Source organism: Carassius gibelio, chromosome A16, assembly GCF_023724105.1.
Source record: "Carassius gibelio isolate Cgi1373 ecotype wild population from Czech Republic chromosome A16, carGib1.2-hapl.c, whole genome shotgun sequence".
Taxonomy (NCBI): domain Eukaryota; kingdom Metazoa; phylum Chordata; class Actinopteri; order Cypriniformes; family Cyprinidae; genus Carassius; species Carassius gibelio.
The window spans coordinates 11,084,360-11,108,520 of record NC_068386.1 but is presented as its reverse complement, the minus strand read 5'-3'; the positions used below and the strand labels follow the sequence as shown (position 1 = coordinate 11,108,520).

Here is a 24,161-nt window from a genome sequence, read left to right as displayed (position 1 = left end):
AAAGCCAATTAACAAATGCAGGTAGTGCTGCAGAATTCGCCGAATTAAGAGGCCGTTCTACATGAGCAAAACTAATTCACATTGCCCTGGAGGGGATTTTCAAGTTGAAGATCATTTTGCAATATTAAACATGGCTGTTATTAGAACAATTTTTCTTTTTTGTAATTCATATTAATGTCTGGTGACACAGGCAGTTGGAGTAATGTATTTCCTCTGTGTCTGCAGCCTTTCTTTATGCTATGCAAAATGGGGCAAAAGACAGCTAGAAAGTAAGGTGTGTAGTGCAAAAGAGAGACTGACATGGAGGGAGATAAACCGAGACAAACGGACTGACCAAGAGAATAAGGAAATATAGCGGAGAGGGGACCGGAAGTGAGATTTGTGGAGACTCTGGTGCTGTCAGTAAGGAGCTGGCTTGAGCTAGTGTCTCATTCTCACACGGCAGATTGGAAGAGCAGATTGTGCTCAGAGATGCCCTGAGATTTGGGCAGCTTCCGATGGGGGATTTGTAGAGATTTGGTTAGAAATCTGCCCATAATGAATGTTAAGTGAAAAGCGCCGCCTTCATCTTCTCAGCAAAGACATTGTTTTCTCTGAGCACTTGTTCTGTTAGTTTTGGCCCGGTGTCTAAGTGTCACAGTCCTGAGATGACAGTGTATAGCTTCATTAACTGGTATGTGTAAATCACACAAACAGACGTTTTTGAATTAAAAGGCATAATTTGTTTGTCTGTGGAGACAATAGATGAGATCATGTTCTCGATCCATCAAAAAACACCTGGGAAATCAGATACAAATCAGGCACAAAATCAGCGTTTATCAGAATGTGCATTTTAAGTATGTGTGTTTTTTTATTTGAGCAGTTAAGGTCAACTCCAAAGTTTTAAGATTTTTTTTTTCTTTGTTCTTAGGTGGTTTGTGGAATGTCACAACTTCCTTAAGTGATCCAGCACTTTACCCTCAGCTTAATCACCTGACTGAAATCCTGCTATCTGATTGGATCATCTTTTAAGGTAAGAACCTATGGGAAGAAGTTTGTTGGTTTGGTCAATTGAAGTCACTTGAATGATTTGTTCCATTTTCTTCTCACGTCTCACATTTTCTGCTCTTTTGTTGAAATTTTGCTTGACTTGATTTGACAGAAAATTTAAATATCATCCAACTTTGTTATTTTGGCTGGACTATTCACCCTAGGCTGTCACATGGGGGACAATGTCTGACAATTAAAAAAAAATACAAATACAAATATAATTTAAAGAAACCTCTGACAATCTGTTTAAATGAAATGTCACGGCAAGCAGGCGACGAGTGTTAGAAAAGTATCACATTTGGAGAGGGTAACAGGGAGGTGGGCACATTTTCAAACAAATCGGAAAGAGGAAGAAGCAGACGACTGAATCGGAGGGATTTCACTTAAGAGAAGACAAAACGGATAAGACGGGAGACTTGACATAAAGAGGGGGGAAAAAAATCACAGCGTCACATCACAGCGCACCTGTGCAAGGCCCATTTGCTCATGCCCCCTGTCTACCAAGATATCCCTTTGAGATCAAGACACATCCCACAACGCTGGACGTAGGGCTGGTGGTGACAGGCTCTGTCGGCTGGCTGAGGGGAGCAGATGGCTGGCCAGATGCAGGGTTGCATTTGACCTTGGGCCGTGTGGAAGGCTAAACATCACAAGCATCCTCCGGCGCTTCCACCTTTCTGCCGCTCCATGGAACCACTGCTCCACTCTGACAGCTTATGGTTGTTTTATTTAGATGAGCCATATGGAGCCATTATGTGCTCCATCGTGTAACTGCTATCACTATTCCCAGTGTAGTTTATCACCCATTGTGTATTCGAACAAAGATGAGTTCAAGTCCCCCATACTGTCCATGCCAGTGGAGATAAGCCTTGAGGTATAGCTTATCGCATTCCGCTCTGTGCTCGGACAGAAATGGGTGGCAGAATTATAATTGGGTTCAGCTGATGAAGACTTGATTGAAGGGATCTTTTAGTAAGTCGGCAACAGCTTCATTTATTAGCACGTATGCCAGCTGTCATGCAATAGTTTACCCAGAATTCTAATTCATTGAGTCATACTTATTTATTCTCTCACTAAGGTCATTGTAGCGTTTCCTTCAAGTAAAATCTGTTTCCTAATGGCTTGATGGCTTTTAGCACACTGTTACCAAGTGCAGTGTCTGCCGATTTATTTATTTATTTTTTTTTTTTTTTTATGTAAACACTTGTGGTCACATATGTATGTGCCCTGCTAATGTTTCCTAGCACCCAGCCTCTTTCAGTTTTCTTCAATAACTCATTGTACCATTCATTCTGATTTCCACCTTCATTTTACAATCGGTAGTGACGTTGACATCAAAAGAGACGCTGATAGATGTTTTTGGTACAGACGTTGAGGCCACGTTGTGCTCCTCCACTTTTGAATCTTCATTCATGTTCATCTAAGTACTATTTACTCTCCAATCTCCGAAGATAGTTGTTCAAACACTTGGTGATACAAAAGACAGAAGTGAGCATATATTTCTTCATTTTTTTGAGTTTTGAATCAAATCATTTGATGCCTTTCTGCTGGCAGGCTCAAAATAAGAATTCATGGAAACCTCAAGCCTACCTGACAATTGGAATAATTAGGGATGCACCGAAATGAAAATTCTTGGCCAAAACCGAAAAAGAGAAAACCAAGGCCGAAAACCGAAACCGAAACACAGAAAGAAAATATGCCAATTATTAGTACCGTTGCATTTATTGCTATGACCGTGTACTAACTTTACTAAAATTAAGACATTGCAATTGCATAAATTAATATTAAAGTTTCAAAAATAATTACAATTACATAACTTATTTAAAAAAAAAAACATAAAAATACATAATTACAAATGATGCAAATATTTATTAAGCACATTGCAACAATGCACAGTAGAAAATAAAATTCAAACTAAAAATGTATCCCACTCGTGTATATTTAATAATAATGTACAGGCCTACTGGCCTGCAGAAAGGTTTTAAAATGAACAGTTCTCTCATAAAAACAAAGTGCATTTAGGTGAAGTGCATTTGAAATTTTTCTATGTAGGACTAGAAAGTGCATTACTTCTCCAGTAGGCAAGACTGTTATCACTTCTGGGGATGGGGACTTCAGACAGATAACCATCTAGCTGTTCAGCAGTTGAGCTTGTCATCTGCCTGACATTTGAGAAATATTTGAGAGAGTGTATTTAAATAGGGCCAGGGCATGAATGAACATTTTTATCAAATTAAAGCAGAAATCTAGCAGAAAATCTAGCATAAATATGGCTACAATCTGATATTATGTATGTATATATGTTTGTGTGTGTGTGTGTGTATAGTAGCCTAAGAACAAAATAGCCAACCTATTATTATTATTTGAGGCACTTTCTTGCAGAATTCCACTGAACATATCAGACAACGATGGTGCATGCCACTCATCTGGTGCAGAGACCAGTCTTTTTTCTGCGCTCTGATCTGTCTCCTGCACTTGGCGCTTCTCCGTCTCCACGCGGGTTCTCCGCATACAGCGCGGCCTGGATCATTTCTCGTGCGCGCTGCCTTATTTCCGCATCCAAGTAATGGTCTTTATAACGCGGATCAAGCACATTCGCGATGAAGTGCAGAGGATCCGAAAAGATCTCAGTGAGACGTGTGCTCACAGACTTTATAAGACTGTACTTTTCTTTGTTTTTACTTCGTGGTCCGTCTTAATCTCTTTGTTAGGAGACGCTTTAGTGCTGCGAATAAAGGAATAAGAAGAGAATGTTCTCACTGGTGTTAAGTGAATGTCGCGTGGAGCTCGTGGTCTGCGCTATGCTGGTGCACGTGCAGGTCGCGGTTTCTGTTTGCGTCATCACAACATTTCGGCCGTGCTGTTTCGGTGATAAAAGTCTATCGGCCGAAAACCGAAAAGGCCATTTTCGGCCGATAATTTTTGGTGGCCGAAATTTCGGTGCATCCCTAGGAATAATCTTAAATGTCAGTTCTGCCTCTACGTAATATTTCCAAAAAAAAAAAAAAAACTCTTCCTCTGATAAGAGGTTTATTTTAACTACAGGTCAGCCGAATGGGCAGATGCCAGCAGAGGGCTTGGTCCACCATAGCTTTTTACTGATTTATAAATTCTCTCTCATGGTTTATCACTCTCATTAATGTCAGCACCTGCTGTAGCGGGGCTCTATCTGTCTGCCCGCAGGCCCTGCAGCTGTGCACTGAGCTCAGGCAAACTGTCCATCAGTTCTGCCCCCTCCACCCTTCCACTCCACCAAGAAGCATTTGGCTGGGATAGTTGTTAAAACCTTGCTAGAATCAGGTGCACTTGTTCTGTTGATTTGTAAACGTGTGTCCCATATGCATCAGACGTTTAGACAACGGTCCGTGGGGATGACATCTGAGGTTGAAACTAGGTTCCCATTGATTTCCATTGTAAATTTGGTTCTTACAGTTGAAGTCAATGGGAACAAAAACTGTTTAGTTACTTACATTCTTCAAAATATCATTGTGTAAGGTTTAGATGAGGATGAGTGGATGCTGACAAAATTTTCATTTTTTAAAAGTAATTTCTATGCAAAAGTATTTGCCCCTTTAGTCTTTGAAATCAACAAAATTAAATTGGAGTCAGAGATGCTAAGTGGTAAATGTACCAAAAGTGGTTAGAATTTCTCAAAGGGCACAGTGGCACCTCATCCGAAAAGCTTCAAATATCACAGAAAAACTTTCAAAGAACTACTGGTTTCTCTTGCATCAGCGAAGGTCGTGGTTCATGACTCGGCAATAGGAAAGGGTTTGTGATTCAGATATTAGATTTAACTGGGCATTCTTTTCCTCAAGGGTAATGAGAGTCTGTGTTTGCCCACTCAATGAAATTTTCACTTGGGTTCCCTTTGAGCAGTATGTCATTTTGTTTGAAATGTTGCAATCATTTTGTTCTCAGAATAGACAATTGCCAAGCACTGTATGTCAATAATAAAACAGAAATTTGCTAATTCTGCAAACAGAATATTCTATTATAAGCTTTGTAAGAAGCTCATTGGCTCAATTGAGATTGAGTTTATTCCTCTTGTTGGTTTGCAGAACTGAATATGGCATTAAAAGAACAAGCAGAGTAGCAGGAGGAGGAAGAGTAAAAAGGGGAGTCATGGACCAAAGCAGCGTCCCCCCCCTCCTTCTGTTCTTATTCACAAATTGGTTTCTTAGGACCCGGTGCCGCATTACACATTGTTTGTGCATTGTGTGTGTGTTTTCTGCTGCCTTTAGTTTGTCTGTTAATCCATCAGCGCTGTCATTGGGGGAAAAAGCTTGCACATTTGGAGCCAGGAAGCACCTCCTGGCTCATCTGTGTCCCTTAATCCTGAGAACAGCCATGCTGGTGAGATTGCAGACCCCTCAGAGTCTCTCCTTCTGGAAAATTCAAAGTCAGGCATTGGCCATTTGGAAGACAGGTAGTCGAGGTCTGCAGGGAGCCTTCATGCAGGTCAGCCCAAATCTTTAGCTGAGAGCCCCTGGTTCAGTGCAGGTGGATCTGAGGCCTGTACTGAGGGAGGGAGAGTTGCTTTTAGGCAGATGGAGAGGGATTAACCCCCTCTACCAAAACCACCACCCGTCTTTGAATTATGAATGTCCCCTCTCTCTTTATGTCTGTCAGCACAAGGAAGGACTTTGAACATATCCCTCTAGTGCCCCTCTATGCAGTTGTGTGCAAAAAAAATACATTTTACTGTTTCTGTGAGAGTCAGGAGTCATTTCTTTCTTGTATACTTTCTATCATACGTAATATGTTATACTACTCTTTAAAAGTTGGGTCGGTCAGATTTTGAGAGTAGACCCTTATGTTCACCAAAGCTGCATTTATTTGGTAAAAAATACAGTGAAATATTCAAATAATGATTTTCTATTTAAATATATTTATTTTAAAATCCGTGTCACATGGTCCTGCAGACATCATTCTAATACTCTGATTTGGTGCTCAAAAAAGATTGTTATTATTATTGATATTGAAAACATTGATTAATAGTGTTTTATTTTTTATGTTACGTTATCCTGACAATGATTCACTGGATTATGTGTGAAAACCCCTTGGTTTGTTTCTTTTTAGAATAACCTTCTTGTTCCGCCTGAGGTAATATATATGATGAAAAAGAAAAAAACACATTTTATCAAACTGTAGCTCTTGTGTAACCAAGAACTTGTTCACCTTTAATACGGGCCAAAAAGAAAGTTAGTTTTGGACCTGACGGCTCATTGAGATGCCGATGTTTGAACTCGTGTTGTGCTCAGGGAGGTAGGGACTCTACAACTGCTGCTCTGAGGATTCATAAACACAAAGGAGTGGCAAACTCATGAAAATGAAACGAATGAGGTTAATACAGCCTGTTTTATGCAGAAATCCTTGAAGATGGCATTTGTTGTGTTGCACGATAATGTAAATGAAGAGGAAAGCCTTGCATCAAGATATCGCTGTGGGAGGCAGGCACTGTGTTCATAGAAAAAGCAGCAGGTCTGGGATCAGATTCCACCTTGTCTTCACTAATCACAGACAGAATAGACTACAAAGCAAAACAGATCTAGAAATATCTCTCCAATATGTTTTTTATTGTTAGAAACTTCATTCATACGGCACAATATCTAATTCTCTACCTCTGTATATTTGAACTGTGTTTTCCTTTTTTTTTCATCTTGCTATAGTTTGGTGCCTGAGCTCAAGGACTTGCTGTATTCTGTTTTCCAGACTCAGATCAGAAGTGACACGGGACCCTGACTAAAAGCATTGAAGAATTGAACTTCAGCCCTTTAGGTGCCAGATCTGTCGGTCTCAAAGACCGAAAGAGAAGATATCTCATGACCATTCAGATTCCATAAAATCAATTAACTTAACGACGAATTTGGTGACAAAGCCTTGGCTCGCTTAGGAGATGTGAACTGCCCTGCTGTGATTTACCTTAGACTGAGAGGGCACCTTGGGAATTTAAGTTGGCATATGTTTTAAACGTTGGAAGTAAACAGCTCTTGCTCATTAACTTTACTCTTGCCCTCAGTTACGCAATGGACTCTAGCTGAATAGAAGTCTTACTGAAGACTGGTTGGACTTCATTCCGCTCTATAATTCCCTATGACGTGATTCGGGACATTGTGAACAAATTTAAGTTCTAGCAAGACCTTTGGTACACTAAAATTTGGGCCACTGATGGCTCGGTTACCGGTGACCAGGCCGATTAAGGTTTGTGCATTAAATGTAGCTGGTATTTATCAACATTGTTGTGCATTGTAGATGTAAAAGTTAAACTGCAATTGAGAAAAATGTGCTTTTCTTCTAAATGTTACAATTTAGACATTAAACCTATCGTACATCAAAGCACAAAATTATATCAATTTAAATAAAAATGCCTAAATTGCAGAACATAATTAAAGATTTGAGGATACACAGTATATTGGTGTTAATATTGAATATCCAACTGGTTATCTAATGTGTAATATTAATTTTTAATATTAATAATAATAATTTAAAACTTTTAAAACTTAAATGTTAAACTTGAGTCTTTTGCAAATCTAAAAATATAAATTATTCATTGTACAGTGTATGTGGTGTTACCTAAATTAACTTATAGAATTAGAAATTATTTTATTTCTTTTAGTGTTTTTAATATTATTATTATTATTATTTATTTCTTTATATCAGACATTTATCAGTTATCAGCTTATGAAAATATAGCCGCTTATTGGCATTGTCCAAAACTTTTAATTTAATTTTTTTTTTTTTTATTAATTAATTTAATTTATTTACACATTATGGTATAAATAGTTACATTTGGAGTGATTTGGACAACGGGACAGCTTCAGAAATGGCTGACTCCCTGAGCATGACACTATTAAACTATGGAGCGAACTGAGACACAATGGTTCCGTGACGATGATTGTGACACATTTGGATCCTTTCCTTCTCTTCTAATTCTTTCTCCTTCATTTACTCAAGTCATTTGTCTCGTTACTCTAATTTAACAGAGCACTTCGCCATCTTTGTGGGGGAGGCCTGGCTTATTTTAAAGGCCTGATTGAAATGAGGAGATGATGGTTGTGAAGGGGCCATTTATACAAGATGAGAAGGAAATTGGTCTCTGCTATTTTGAGTACCAACCCATGCCCACAAAAAAACCTGCCAATTAGCTTAAGTGGCCTCCCAGCGAGTTGGATTAATCCCGTACCTTTCTGAGAGAGTGAGAAAAGCACATTCTTACAAAATAAAAATGTGGCAAATTTGGCTAAGCTTCCGTGCTCTAATTGCAGGTCTGGTTGCAAAATAGCATGTTACATTACAGACGCCCACATACAGACGTATTTTGTGTTGAGGTCAAATAACTCCTTGTTTAAGCTGTGCAACACGACTGCTGGTTTTCTGCGCTTTCTACCTGTTGTGTTGCAATGTTCTTTTGTTCTGCCAAGCTGACCGCCTCTGATAAGTTTTCTTTCGCTTTTATTCTGTTCCATTTATTCTCACTTTGGCCATATTGTTTCTCTTTAAGGGTGCTACATCATAAAAAAGCCAGTGTTTGTTTCGATCCCATGTGTGAAATGCGTGGTGAAAAGTTTTGACCGGATTCCAAAAAAGTGGTTCCCACAGTCTTTGTGCAGCAGGCAAGACAGACCGCATGTATCGATCAGGGTGTAAAGCGGGGTTTCGCCAGGGATTAATACTGTGCTCAGAGGAGCTCATGGAGTTGTTAACGTAATGTGGAAAAACCGGTGTGATCAGCCATATTGACAGCACAGGGCAAGGCCACTGATTAAGTGAGTGAAGTGCGTTTCACGAGCTCACTCTAGTTCCCACATCAACTTTCTATCATGTCTGAATTCTTCCTCCAAAGAAAATGTAGCTTTGCTCCTGTATGAGCCTGTGTTGAAGAGTTATTAAACTAACTTGTGAATTTTTCAGCACTACTAACTTTTGCATTTTTGAGATGCTTAGTAAAAGTGTTAATTCGCCCAAAAATGAAAATTATGTCATTAATAACTCACCCTTATGCTGTTCCAAACATGTAAGGCTTCCTTTTATCTTCGGAACACAGTTTAAGATAATTTCTTATAAGATTCTTCTTCACGAGTGAAGAACCGGTTGCATCGGTGTTCGGATCACCAGTAGTTCTTTCGGACAGTTCGATTCAATAAACCGGTTGAAGAAAATGGTTCTCCATTTCTTTTGCGCTCGACGTAATGGCGTCATTGGCGATGATTGCCCTTGATTCAAGCCTTAGTTTTACCCGCACCCATAACACTAGCACAGAATCAGTTCAGAATCAATCATCAAAAGAATCAGTTCAGTTCAGATGCTCTGTGTGTCGGTCTGCTTCACGCTGAATCACACATGCGCAGTATCATCAGCTCCTTGGTTCACGAATTGGACACGTCTAACAGAAACGGTTCTTCACTCGTGAACGAGTCAGTCTATTGTTCGTTATCTGGCTCGGCTCTGTGTTCATCACAGCAGTTCAGTCAGTGTACTGTTTGAGTACATGAATTACTCCGGGATATTGGTTTGTTTTAACTGAGAGGGAGTGTCAGCCACATTAAAAAAGTTAACAGCTTAAGTCATTTGTGGATTAATGCGTATTAGAGATGCGAACCGTTTAAAACGATTCAGTTCGATTTGGTGAACTGAATGATTCGTTCGCGAACCGGAAATCCAGCTGCTTTGATTTGAACTCTCTCTCACACAGACACAGAAGAGAAGACAATGCTGAATAAAGTCGTCGTTTTTGCTATTTTTGGACCAAAATGTATTTTCGATGCTTCAAAAAATTCCAACGGACCCTCTGATGTCACATGGACTACTTTGATGATGTTTTTCTTACCTTTCTGGACATGGACAGTATACCGTACACACAGCTTCAGTGGAGGGACTGAAAGCTCTCGGATTAAATCTAAAATATCTTAAACTGTGTTCCGAAGATAAAAGGAGGCCTTACATGTTTGGAACAGCATAAGGGTGAGTTATTAATGACATAATTTTCATTTTTGGGTGAACTAACCCTTTAAGTTAGCTAAGCTAAGCTATTTTCAACAAGTACTGTAGTAGTGTGACATGATAAAATGCTACAGATTCATAGCATTATAAAAGTATTGTGCATGCAGGAGATAGATGGTTTAATCCAGCAAATCATAGCAGAAGATAATTTTTTAATAAGAAGAACATTAGTTATGAATCTTTATTTCAAGCTGCGTTCCTCATTGTCAGCACATTTGAAGGCTTAATTAATGCGTATGTGTGGTGTCTGAAGCCTGAAGAAATTTGTTTTATATCTTTTTATTGGACATGAAAGGTCACCTTGAGAAAAGGAAATTAGACTTACATTTTTTCCCCGCCTCCGCCCAGTGAATATAGCTGACCTGCATTGGAGAGACGTGTTGGTGAGGTTTTAATCAGCATGGATATTTATTTATTACCCTCAGCCTGAAGCTAATTTACTTCATCTCACTCACTCTCTTGTTTCAGGCCATTTACATACAGCCCTCCCCACAAGGCCTGCTGGGATAGGATTACTGTATTAATTGCTTTTCGGTATGATGGAGAACAAAGCAGCCTTTCTCTTCCTCTTCCTCATATTTCAAACGACCAATGCGAAGAAGCTTGTTGAAAATTAGCCACTTGGGACCAAAGACCTTGACCGAAATATTTCGGAAATCAGAGCTTTGTGATCATCTGCGAATCTGGTACCTCAAGGACACAGAGAAGCGATATGAAAAATATGTGTAGTCGACACACGTACACAAAAGTACACATGTGAATTGATTTTTCATGTGATCGCTACACCAAAGTGTGATTGAGCATCTTTTTGTAATCTTGGGTCACGTGCCAGTTGACCCGCACACACAACGGTGATGAATGACCTCACGATGAAGCCTGTCACTGGTAGGTAATGTCACTAAATCTCCAACCACAAAGACCGCCGCATGTTCGATAATATCGACTGTGTGCGCGTGTATGTGAGCTCCTCCTCTATTCGAGATGTCGAAGGATATCTTTGCTTTCATCGTAGTGTAATGGGATATGTTTATCTTTGTGTTTCTGTTGTTGGATATAGATGGCTTTGATGGCCGATCCAAAGAGCAAAGGTGGAGTGGCTGGACTGATACAGATCCAGATGAATAGAAGGATGGAGGAATACTAGGCTTAATAGAGGAACAGGAAGAAATCTCTTTATCTGGAGGGTTTAACATTTTGCTAAAGGCTTCTTTCAGGCAACATATAAAGTTGTACGCACATTCAGGTCCTTCATTGCTAAGGCCAGATGTAAGCAGGGTTCTTCATTCTTTCATTCATGATTTACCACCTGTTTGATTCAGATCCGATTCTTCGAGAGTTTCTGCCATGGAACAGTTGCTTTTCAAGATTTTTCCACCCACAAATATAAGATGATCTCTTGGCAATTATTTCTGAAACCTGCGTTTAGATTAAGTGAAGCCCTCGGCCTCTATTACCCACAATCCTAGAGCATGTATTACCGGTTTACAGCTATACCGGCTCACGGCCTTTATAATGATGGCCTTAGGACAGACGTTTGAGGCTCAAGAGAGATTTCGCTCTTGCTCCGTCTCTTTTAGTCCAGAGGTGCCTTCTGTAGCTTGATGCTTTTGACAAAAGTGTCTCAATTTGAAAAGCTCAATACTGTGGACCACCATCTGTGTTACCATGGAGACTGTAGTGTTTTTTTTTCTTCTCTCTTTCTGGAGTGGTGAGCACCGGTTTCACGGGACTCTAATTGCCCTGTCAGTGGTGCAGGAGGTTTTAATGTGGAGTTTGGCGCTCAGTGCCAGGAGTAGAGAACACCACCTCCTCTGTGAGTTTATTTAGAATGTGGATGTAGATACATTTTTTTTCATAAAAAAAATCCAGAAAAAAATGTATCACAAAAATATAAAAATATTAACCTAACTGTTTTCAACATTACAAAACAACTGTTTTCAGTAATAAATAGATTCTTGGGTAACAAATCAGCATAGTAGAATGATTTCTGATCTCTGTGACACTGAAGACTGGAGTAAAAGATTTGTTAGCAGTTTTTTTTTTTTCTAAGAAGCATCACCCTGACATTTTTTAGATTTGTATCGACAACATTTTTTAAAAACTTGCTTCATGTAATTTAATGTATGAATTGCATCAATATACTCTATATATTTTTTTAATTAATTAAAAGTTCAGACCAAAAAATTTACCGTCTTATCATTGAACTTTGTTAGTGTTTTTCAATACATGTTGTTTGGCCTTTGGTAAAAGAGTTGCATAACGTGCAGGCAGCAGAAATATCCTTGGTATTTTGTAGCACAAATTTCAGAAAAATTCAAAAGCCTTAGCAAAAGTTGTAGGTCAGTGTTTCGTAGCCACTAAGTGGTCTGTTGTTGTTGGCCTCAGATCCGTTTGAGTAGATGTGCAGTGCGGACCTGAGACGTTGCAGAGTTGTTGATGTAAAGTATTTTTGCTTTACGGTAATGGGGAAAAAATCGCCTGCGCCGGCGATTGCACAATCCTGGAGTCTGTGTGAAAGAGCAGTGGTGAACTCACCTACCCTGAGGCTCCTGCTCTGGGCACTGAGCACGTTCTGTTTCCTGCAGGGCCACGTGTACAGGCTCTCCTCCCTTCTTCCCACAGCCCTGTGTCTACTGTCGATTCTGCCCTTGAATCAAGGCAGCAGCCAGCGGACATACTGAACATGGTAATCAATTGCTTCCATTTAGTGGTGAACAAGCGACGTTCACACGTCCATCAGAGAGAGATGGAAGTGAACGATGGGATGAGACTGATTCGCCATCACATATTGACAGCATAGCATTATAACTGTTTCACTGCAATGTCAGGCTTACATTGTGCTTTTATGCAAACAAATTAATATGTTTTACCTTTTTTACTGCATTGAATGTAGGGCTGGGAGATATATCTAACGATATGATCATGCGCATCTAGTCAGTAAATCTGGTTCGAATCGCCTTCGATAATGAACGTGATGCGTAGCTTGTCAGTGATCTACGGCTCTGTCTATTAAATGTCGCTCCAATTATAAGCAGGTGATGGCGATTTAGCGGTAATCACGGAACCAGATTTACTGACGAGATGCGCATGATCATATCGTTAGATATATCGCCCAGCCCTAATTGAATGTTTATTTTAACAACAGCTTTGTGATGCACACTACAGGTTGGCAGCTGTATCGAATATTGCATCTTTAATTTTATAAATGCAATTTTATATAGTATAGTATAGTTTTTTCACTACCTTTATATGTTTGGATAACTTTGCTGTCATCTATTACACCGCGGGACACGTCAGGGCTGCCCCCTCAGCCCATTGCTCTTTGCCATTGCCATTGAGCCTCTTGCCATTAGTATCAGGAATCACGCTTCTATTGAACCCATCCGACTGGGTAATGTGGATCACCATATTTCCCTATACGCAGACGATGTTGTTCTTTTTATATCACAACCAGAAAAATCAGTTCCTGTATTGCTGGATCTTATTAAAACATTTGGTGAGGTTTCCGGATACACAATTAACTGGCAGAAGAGTGAGTTCATGTCACTGGGCGCGGATCTCAACACTGAATTTTTGCATAATCTCCCGTTCAAAATTACAAACAGGCTGAAGTATCTTGGTGTAGTTTTGCCGAAAGACCCGAAACTAATTTTCAAGATGAATTTTCTTGAGAAACTGGAGAAACTGAGGAGGGACATTGAAAAATGGAGGACTCTCCCTCTTTCTATGGTGGGTCGTATAAATGCCATTAAGATGGTTTCCCTGCCGAGGTTCTTGTATCTCTTTCAAAATTTACCTATTTTTTTGGCACGATCTTTTTTCAAATCGTTGGATTTGATAATTCTTCCTTTTATTTGGGGCTTTAAAGCACACAGAATTTCAAAAACTCATTTACATAAGCCAGGGAAAATGGGTGGGTTAGGACTGCCGAATTTTCTGCATTATTACTGGGCAGCGAATGCTAGAGCCCTGGTTTATTGGCAGGAAGGATATAATATGGAGGTATCTGCCGAGACTCCCCCATGGGTTGCCATTGAAATGAGTGATGTCAAAAATAGCTCTCTTCCAGCACTTCTTTTCTCAACACCCAGACCTCCTGCAACTGTTAAGATGGATAATATGATTATCTTTAATTGCTTAAAAATATGGCAGCAAATTAGGAAAGACTGCCGACCACCAGGCACTTCTATCCATGCTCCGGTATATCGCAATCATGCATTCTCTCCATCCCTCTCGGACGGGTCTTTTAACAGTTGGAGGCTAAAGGGTGTGGTCACTTTGAAAGACCTGTATGTTAATAAAAAGTTTGCCACATTTGCACAGTTACAAAATAAGTTTTCTCTTCCCGCAACACATTTTTTCAGATATTTGCAGATTAGGAATTATGTTCGTCAATGTGTGCCTAACTTTGAGTCTCTTCCGGAAGATAAAAGGATCTATAAGCTTTTGTTGGGCCCACTTGATTCTAGAAAATTGGTCTCTGGCTTTGTAAATATATTCTCTGAACGAACAGTTTATGCTACACACTTTTTGAAAAACTCCTGGGAGGAGGAGCTGGGAATGCAGATTGGCGATGATGTTTGGAGGGAGGGTCTTGCTAGGATCCGATCTTGTTCTATTAGCACCAGACATCAGTTAATCCAATTTAAGGTGATGCACAGGCTTCACTACTCAAAGACCAAATTGCACAGAATTTTTCCCACCATTTCATCCCTTTGTGACAGATGTAAATCTGCAGAGGGCTCCCTGACTCACATCTTTTGGACATGCCCGAAACTGAATAATTTTTGGTGTAGCATATTTAAGTGGTTCTCTGACATGTACAGCTGTATATTTGAACCTGACCCAATGATTGCATTGTTTGGGGTTTCTCCTTCTTTACTTAATCACAGAGTTTCGATGCAAAGCACAATTATGTATGGAATGGTAGTTGCAAAGAAAATGATTTTAAAACTTTGGAAGTCAGATACTGCGCCTCAGTTTAGGATCTGGTTAAGTGAGCTCATTGGTATATTGCATATGGAGAAGGTCCGCTATGGCATGATGGACAATCTTAATAAATTTTCAGATATTTGGGAGCCATTTTTGGCTCACCTTGACAAATATAACACGGAGTTGGAGCAGCAAGGGAGTTCATAGAGTGCCAACCACCTTTATCATCTCTGTTTAGTACTTGTGTTGAGATTCTAATGTCAGTGGTGCAGCAGTGTACTTAATTATTGTTGTTTTTTAATATGCCCTGTTTGTGTTTTTTTTTTTTTTTTTTTTTTTTTTTTTTTTTGGTGTCTGTGTTCTGTTTTGCTTGTGGTTTCTATTCTGTATATTTTTTCCTGTCTGTTTTTTCTTTTGTTACTTGTATACAAAATTCTAATAAAATATATGGAAAAAAAAACAAACTTTGCTGTCATCTAATGCTTACTTAATAACCCTGTTAAATATAGGGCCTAATATTTAGCATTTCTCAAAATGAATATACATTTTTTTTGTAGTTTGTCACATCATAAATTTCTGATGCCTAAATACGTTTTTAGCATTTAAAATAGTTTTTTTTTTTTACCTTTTATTTTGAATTTATTTAAACAAAATACTATAGAATTTTAATCAGCCATTTATCAGTTTTTAGCAATAAAAATAATTATCGGCTTATTAATATAGGCCAAAATTGAATATCTGTATCTATAAACAATCGTGGCAAAATAAGTACTGTTTTTGGGTGCTGTGTGAAACCGTACTTTTAAAACGGTGAACTTTTCTTGGCACTATCTCAATGGCAGTTTAATGAATGGGTTTGTGGTGTTTTAAGGCAGTGTTTTAGGGGAGCTCGGCTGCTGAGTTTATGATTTTGTCAGACAGCAGTTTGACCTGTAGGCTTTTATTCTCCTCAAACACACACACAAACTCTCAGAGGAATTGAAAATGTCAGAGGAAGTCATGGTTGTGTTGTGTTTGTTCTGTGTGTACAGGAAGAGAGAGTGCAAGTGTGTCTTCTGTTGACACTGAAGCCAATCAGCATGCCAGGTTCGATAAGTCTGCATTGCTCTCACTCCTCACTCTACCTGGCATTGATATGCTTTTTGTATTGGATATTATCGAAATATTCTTTGGCTTGCATTCGGATGCATCTCCATCGTGGTCAGATAAATACGATCAGTCTTACACAAGGAAAATGGAAAGCAATGTTTTTTAAAATACTGACAGATAATTCAAAAAGCTTTGTCTTCCTGTTGTTCTCCGACTTTAGAAACATTGCCACAGTAGAGGATGCTCAGAAGTGAAGAAAAGAGGGGGAAATAAAGTTTTAAAGTGCTTCTGTAAAAATAGACCGATAAATAGACAGATGTGTCTGAGGATTTGGGGAGAGAAAAGTGATACTCCTGGTGTAATCCATTGAAATAAATCATAAGATATTGTTCAATAAATCAGCTGACCAAATCAAAGCAGTTGTTTTTCACATCACAAGAACAGAATAAAAGGAAAAATACCATTAAAAGTAGACCATAACTGAAAACTTTTGCAGTCTCAGTGGCGGCTAATTAATGTTGAGGACGTATTTGTTGACTCTGGTCAGAATCTGTCCTTGACTACCTATGGATGTGGTTTCAATGATTCAGAGAGAACAGCGCAATCTTAATGTGATCCAATAATCAATAAAAACGAATTGTTAGGCTGTTTGGACCAAACTTCAGCATCAGAAGCTCGTTCTCGGAGGGTTGAGTCGAGCTTCTGATTTAAGTCTGGTGTGAATCTGTAGTTCTGTCTCTCACAGCTCTCCTCGCTTTACTGTGAAAGTGCCTGCTAATGTCACTGTGCTTCAGGCGTCCGTAGACTATCAGCTGCTTGGGCTACTTGAAGAGAGCAGCACATGTATTCCCACAACCCTAGAGCGCCTTAGATCTTGGGCAAAATGCAGACGGTATACAAAAGCTAGCATGTGATTGTGTTTTCTTTTTGTCCCTAGAGTTTTCCGAAAAATCTAAGTGATGATGGGGCGTTCTTGATAGGGCTATTTTTGGCATTAATGTTTTTAGTGGCTGGGGCCTGACATGAAAATGAATACCAAGGCATAGCATGAATATGGCACGTCAACTTGCCATTGTCACCTCCAAAAGCGCTTAAAACAATCAATTTTAAGTCTTAAGACCTGGAACAAAAGTGAGCCAACTGACTGAGCCAGGGTGCACACATGGAGAATACAGGTTCGAAGATGAAATTTTTGCAGCGTAAGTCCAGTCATTTAAATAGGTATGCTTGTGATCTAGAATTTCATGATGCAGATCTTGCATCAGATTCAGTTAGTCATTCTACCACAATCTTGATCTTGATCTTGATACTCAAAAAAAAAATCTTTAAGGAAAAGATTAAAGTTGAGAATAAACAATGTTTGAGATTAATCTCAATCACCGGGCACTTTTGAAAATGATGAATATTCATACGAGCCGATGAGAATTTAACATGCAAGGTTAAGTGCTGTTAGAGTCCTTTGGTAGTCCAGTGGGAAGCAATTCTGAACTTTCTCACATCTCCCTGTACATTTAACAGGCTGGATTTGTCCGCATGCGTTGCTAATCCCATTTTTGCTTGATGTTAGTTAAGCTAGTCCAAACTCGAGCGAGGGGCTGTCAGTGCTGTTCTAGCTCTGTTTAACATCAGCCGTCTCTTCTGAAACTAAATACAAGTGATCGAAAATCTGGTCTGGCATCACCACCCACACACTCTCCCCTCATATTCAGCCCTCATTACCGCCACATAAATAACTAATGAAGGCTCAATGTGAAGGGGCATTGCTGGAATGCTGGATGGAGTCCACTTAAATTCGGAACTATGTAATTCTCTCTCACACTGTTTCACTCTGTTACTGACTCCCTCTGTCTCTCCGCACCTCCATTTCTCTCTCTTTGGTCTTAATTGAATGTCTCTTAATGCAAATTGCTCATCATTTATAGATGAGTCATGATGGAGTTCCCAGATCCGGGCCGCTCGAGAAAGTGTCGGCATGGCACATGAAGCCTTTTCTTGCCGGATCTCATGCAGTGGATGATGTTTAGGTTGTTTTGTAGCTTTCCCAGGTGCGTTCTTACTTGTCAAGTTTGCCGGAGGGCCCAGCACCGTCGCCCCTCGTTCCTCACCTTGGCATCTGTCTTCTCTGAGCCTCTGTCTCTAATTAACTTTTCAACTGCGTATGGAGTAATTGGGTTTTAATTACCATTTTACAATCTGTTTTGATATTTAAATCAGTCTTGTCATCGAAGAGAAAAGCAAGTCACTCTCCGTTCTCTCTGCCATGGCGTTGTCGTGAGCCGTATTGCAGATTACACCCTTACACACGGCTCAAAGTTGAGTCACACACACTGGAGCTTGCAGCTTTCACTGACAAGGTCTCATAGACAAAGACCTGCTAATGGCATCCTAACTTATTCACCGTAAATACTAATTATCTCCCATCAACCGCACACTTAAACGAATCGCTCAAACGGCTGTGAAGATGGTTTGTGGAGGTGTTTTATTTTTGTCCTTTTCATCACCACACTTTTATTCTTAAGAAGGCCGATAAGATGAAGATGTGCTAAAGCACACACGCGAAGGTCTGCAGGATGTTTCAACAGATGTCTGAAGGATTTCCAAAGTACACCGTTGCTCCTCCTGTAATGAGATGTTTGTTCCCCAGTTGGAGGAAGTGGTGATCTGTACGCTCTCCAGAGAAGATGCAGTTGTGAAATCACAATTTTTCTTTTTGTTGGCTCGATCACACAGTCAGTGTTTTTACGTTAACTGTACTTTTTGGGGGGGGGGGTCAATGGTTTGTTTTTTATCTGAACTGTGTGTGAATGTAAATATGTAGCACCCTGAACAGAACTGGCAATCGCATTCTGCTGCTTTACGAACATAGCCAATGATGGTTTGCTGTCCTATTTGAATGATATAATAAGCTGTTGATTTAGTTGCGTGATTCAAACAATCCATTAGTTCATTTTCAAAGTGACGGAAATCTTTCTTTTTCTCCTTATGTCACACAAGCAGTTACAGATCGCAAACATTCCCAGATGCTGGCAAAAGCCTCTGATCTCTGAAGATTACTGTTCTCGTGCCTCACCACATAATCAAAGATGATCAGAGTTCTGGAACATAGTTTGCGAGATTTGTTGCTGTGTAGCAGTGATCTTGGATGAAGTTTAATCGCAGTGGGTCCTCAGATTGTTGTTTGTTCTGCATACCTTTTGAGATGTTTGGAGATAATCATTAGCTTGTAAAACACGCTGGGGATTTCTGTCATGATCATATTCATCAGAACTGACTTTCTGATGTATATTGTGCACACAAAACTAAACATCACGTATAAGCTTTCCTTTGTTTAGTTTTTTAGTTTGTTCGCAGACAGACAAGCTCGACTCATGCAGAATCACCTACTTGACTCACTCTGTCTCAATGATCTCCTCATGCCTGCGCTATTGTGATCAGGCAATTTTTTGGACAGAATCAGCAAAGTTGACAGAATTTATGCAACTGTGAAAAGTCTGACTACTCGAGACTAGTGCTGGGTTAACTGTAAGTACCGACACTTCTTCACTACATTTGTTGGTAGTCAGGCATTTCAAAGTGTTGTAGCTGTTCCAGAAACAAGATATTTTTTCCCCAACAAGTGTAGATTTAGTTCAGTTAAATTTGAGATGGCAAGGTAAACACACTGCACAATGTCCCCTGTCTCTCAAGAAGCATTGAAGTGTGATTCATTTTAGCAAATCAGTTTATTTCAGTGAGTCATGTCAGCATTCCAGCAGTGCACATTTTTTCCCAAGTGAAAATCTATTTTTAATCTACTATAATCTATATAAAATGTCTACATAAATATTTAATAAATGTAATGAAATAATTAGGTATTTAATATACATAGTCATTGAAAAGTATTTTGTATAGAAATGAATACTTCTATTCAGCAAATATTACAAAAATTATATTTCAAGTAAATGCTTATCTTTTGAATAATAATAAAAAGAAATCATCAGAGAATCCTGAAAATTAGCTTCAGTGCCAAATTAGCATATTATAATGATTTCTGGAGGATACTTTAAGTTGGAAAATGGCTACTGAATATTCAGCTTTGACATTGCAGGAATAAATTACATTTTAAAATATATTCAAAAATAAAACATTTGTTTATAATATTACATAATATTGCTGTTTTATTGTATATTTGGTCAAATGAATGAATAAATAATATATATATATATATATATATATATATATATATTTAATCTTAGCGACCACAAACTTCTAAATGGTATTGTATCTGAATTAATATTAGGTAAACACAGTTTATCCGTCTTTGTTAATGATGCTCTTTTAATCTAATTAAAAACGGAATACTATCATATTGTGTGCATTGATTTAAAAAAAAAATATATATATATAATCTGATGCAAGTATGTGATAATCTTGGATCTGAAAGATAATGCCCTTTATCTTAGGTACTTTAAGTAACTTTTAGAATAGCTTGACTGTCATTTTAAATATTTTAAAGTAAATTAGATTGGTAAGCCAGAGTTTCAAAAGTAACTTTCTTGACACTGGTTTACAGTACATACACAAACACTCATGGTTATCCGTTTCTCATTCTCTTCTCGATGGCTTTTTGTGTGTACTGTGAATGTCTTTTCTCAGGGCTGTGTTGTGCACAGCTGCAGGCCTTTGCTTGAAGGAGGTGAGAAATGTCTGCCTGGATGTAATTGGTGTGACAGAGGCCTGCAGTCGTTCTGTACCTTCACCTTAAAGGACCTGTGGTTCTTGCCGTAACTCGTCACATCTGAGAGGACAAGTAGACTTCTTTACCCGTTTCCCTCCCGTGTGGCGGTTTAGACGGGTGACTTAACGCAGACAGAATGCAAATTTTGTGGGCTTTAAGTAGTTTAAAGGCTTTGCGGTCAAACATATGGACATATTGACATGGTTTCCTTTTAATTTAAAACCTTTTTAAGCACAGCCTGTTTTCGAATGATTAGAAATTATCCACTGTTTGTGTGAATTTGAGCTTTTGTAATCGGGCCAAGATGTCGACGGGACAACTGTATCCGTGGTAACCGCTAAAGGTAGCGCGTGTTATGTGTGTGTTCTGCGTTAATGATATTGCATTTATCTGTGTCTCTGCCCTTTTGCAAAGAACGATAACGAGCCATTTGAAAGGCCAGAGTGCTCGTACGCCCCCCACTCCTCCACTCTTACGCCTGCTCCGGATACCAGTGTGGCCTCTTTCCATGCCTCTGTCTGCATATTTGTTGCCTTTTTTAAAGCTCATTTTACATTTATATAACTGTTTCTTACGTTGTTACCATCCTGTCTCCTTTAAATGTCCCTAGGAGGGCATCTAATGCCGCGTTTCCACCGAAATTGGTGACGTAGGTCTGCGTGCATATCCCATTTTAAAGTACGCTGATTTTGGACTCGCATCCTCGGTAGTTCAGACTTTGCACATTCGCCTAGGGAGTGTGATGTCTGCGATGACGCAAGTCCAGTAATTCTGCAAACATCAGCGTACTTGATAACTTCAGTCAGCTCGCCTTGGCTACTGCAATTTTCCTCAATGTATATTTATAATAAAACGATATAGGATAACAAATACCACTATAATAATAGCTGCAGAAGTGTACTTAGTTCAGGGAGAAGTGTATATATACAGCCGTTACAATGAAATTACATTTTATATCAATTGCCTCTTATGTTCATTTTAACATATAGATACACTGAATACAGACCAAAGATTACCTCTTAGATTTACCCAAAACAAATAATTTTTTATGTTTAACCACTAAAAAGACATCAGAGCCAGCGGCACATATCAGAAGGACAAGCTGAGGTGAGACTGCTCTCGGCGGATACATGAGCACTGAGCTCCCGCTGATCATGTGGAGCTCACCGTCACCGTTTATTTGTGAAAATTACTGTTATCTAAAGTATAAGTATGTTTCTTTTACACATTTATTTTTTAATCCACTGTCAAATGATTTCAAATTTCTTAAATGTTAAAAATAAAAAATAAAAAATTATATCGGCTGCATATCGGATATCTGCCCCCTGATATCGGCATTGCCATCAGCTGTCAAAAACAAATATTGGTCGACCACTATGTTACAAGGTGATATTGGACTTATATACATACCTTAACCTCTTTATTTATTTTTCAGTTTGTGTTGATTTCAGATTTTGAACATCAGCATCAGAAATGAGGAAAAAGGGAGACAATTTCTTGTCTGCTTCTTTCTTACTCTTTCTTTTTTTTTTTTGACCAAATCCATCGAGTTTCTGCTCAATTGCACAGATTGTAATCTTATTCTGGCAGAAAGACCTGCTGGAAATGAAGCCATAGATCACACTGAGGGGAGCAGTCTTGTAAAGGAGAGAGAGAGAGATAGAGGGAGAGAAAGAGAGGGAGAGAGCTGGCAGAGATGGAAAGGTGGATGGAGAGATTGAAGAGGGCAGGAAGGAATAATTGTGTGAAAGCTAGCAGGGGGGAAGAAGGAAATAAATAAAAGCCTGTATCCATCACCTGGCCGAATCGACAGCGCTTAACCATGTTACCTTGTTGCAGGAGCTGACATTTAGACAGAGAGGATGTTCTGAGAGGATGTCTGCCCGCATTAACATTCTGATTCTGCGGTATATGCAGCATGAAGTCTCTCCTACAACCCCATTCAGTCTCACAGAGACCGCTCTGTGCTCAACTCCCTCTCCCTTTCATTTTCACTCATTCTCTCTCCATCTCTGCGCTATTGGCAGTGTTCAGAGAGGAAGCAGAGAGAAAAAGGGAGTGAGGAGACGGGGCTATCTCTGTTATGGAGAGTTCTTTAGTGTCTTTGTGCTCTGCATGTGTCCGGCCATACCCTCACATGTACCCGCTTGTGTTTGGACTTGCATTAAACTGCCCGTTCAGCCCTGGCAGCCGTTGCCATGGAGACAAAGTGGTGGGGGACCCAGAGACAGGCTGCAGGTAACTGAGAGAGAAACAGAAGGAGAGACAGACATGAAACGGGGAGGGGGGTCTCACTGGAGGTAACGGTCTGCTTTGAGAAAAGAGGTGACGAGAGCAGAACTTAGCAGCTTCTTTTAGTCTGTAGACAGTTTGATGTCACAAACATGTTTTTGGGGAAATAGTGTGCATCAATATAGTTAGTGTTCTTTACTGTAAAATGCATGATTTATTCTATTTAATGAAACTAAAGCTTTAACATTAACTTGGGTAACATGTGGGTAATGGCTTTTAGGTGATTAGATATAATGTTCATGTATTTTAAATACAAAACAAAAAAATATTTTGTATAATACTAAAATAATAAAAACTGTTACCTAACAGGTTTCCTAAACACCATCATTGTCACCTTCAGTATATCGTGGTAAATGCAGTACTCCATTTACATTTATGCATTTGGCAGATGCTTTTATCCAAGGGTATTCAAGGTATATGCCTTATCAGTGTGTTCCCTGGGAATCCAGCCCATGACCTTGCAACTGCTAGTGTCGTGCTGAGTATTTAGCATTTAAAAGACCAGATTGTGTGAAATGATTTTGTGTGCAGTATTTCTCTTCTTCCTTACTATTCACACAGGGAAGTTGAACAGCTGTTCAGGATTAATGGACCTTTTTGTGACCCAGACCTGCAGGAAAATGATCTGATGAACTCATGCTAATCGGAAAATTAATAAGTAGAATCCTTTGTGGTTTCATTATATAAAGTCAGCATTAAACGGAAATTGCAACTAGTTTTAGATTTTTCCGTTGTTATTGGCTAGTTGGTCTGACCTCATTTGATTGACAGGTTGCTGGACTGAGAGATTATTGTCCTGCACCCGTGTTCCTGCACGTCATTACAAGAGAACAGTTATATTTTTGATCAAAGATTACAAGGGCAAAGGGATTTTAAACTAATAACGATGTGCACCGATAATTCGTTCATAATAAACGCTGCAGTATTCTATAAAACATGTCAATTTGGTGACTTAAAGTAATGTCATACAATAAAGATTCTACTGGAAATCAGCACACCTTTGATTCAATCAATTGTTAATACAAGAAGATTTTCAGACTGCAGATGGGATATTGCTTTTATATGAAAATAAATATTGAGCCATTTACATTTTAGACAA

General features: G+C 39.1%; 1 protein-coding gene across 7 annotated transcripts in view; it reads left to right on the top strand.

Annotated features, from left to right (window-relative positions):
• The window catches only part of LOC128030607 (semaphorin-6D), a 145,224-nt gene that overhangs the window by 21,647 nt on the left and 99,416 nt on the right, over positions 1-24,161 (top strand). For 6 of the 7 annotated variants that reach the window (XR_008187928.1, XM_052618366.1, XM_052618367.1 and 3 more), the window contains one exon: positions 911-1,012. The gene's annotated coding sequence lies outside the window, so the exon portion shown is untranslated. Of the gene's footprint in view, positions 1-910; positions 1,013-19,404; positions 19,576-24,161 lie in introns of all 7 variants that reach the window. The other variant, XM_052618364.1, reaches the window with a different exon arrangement.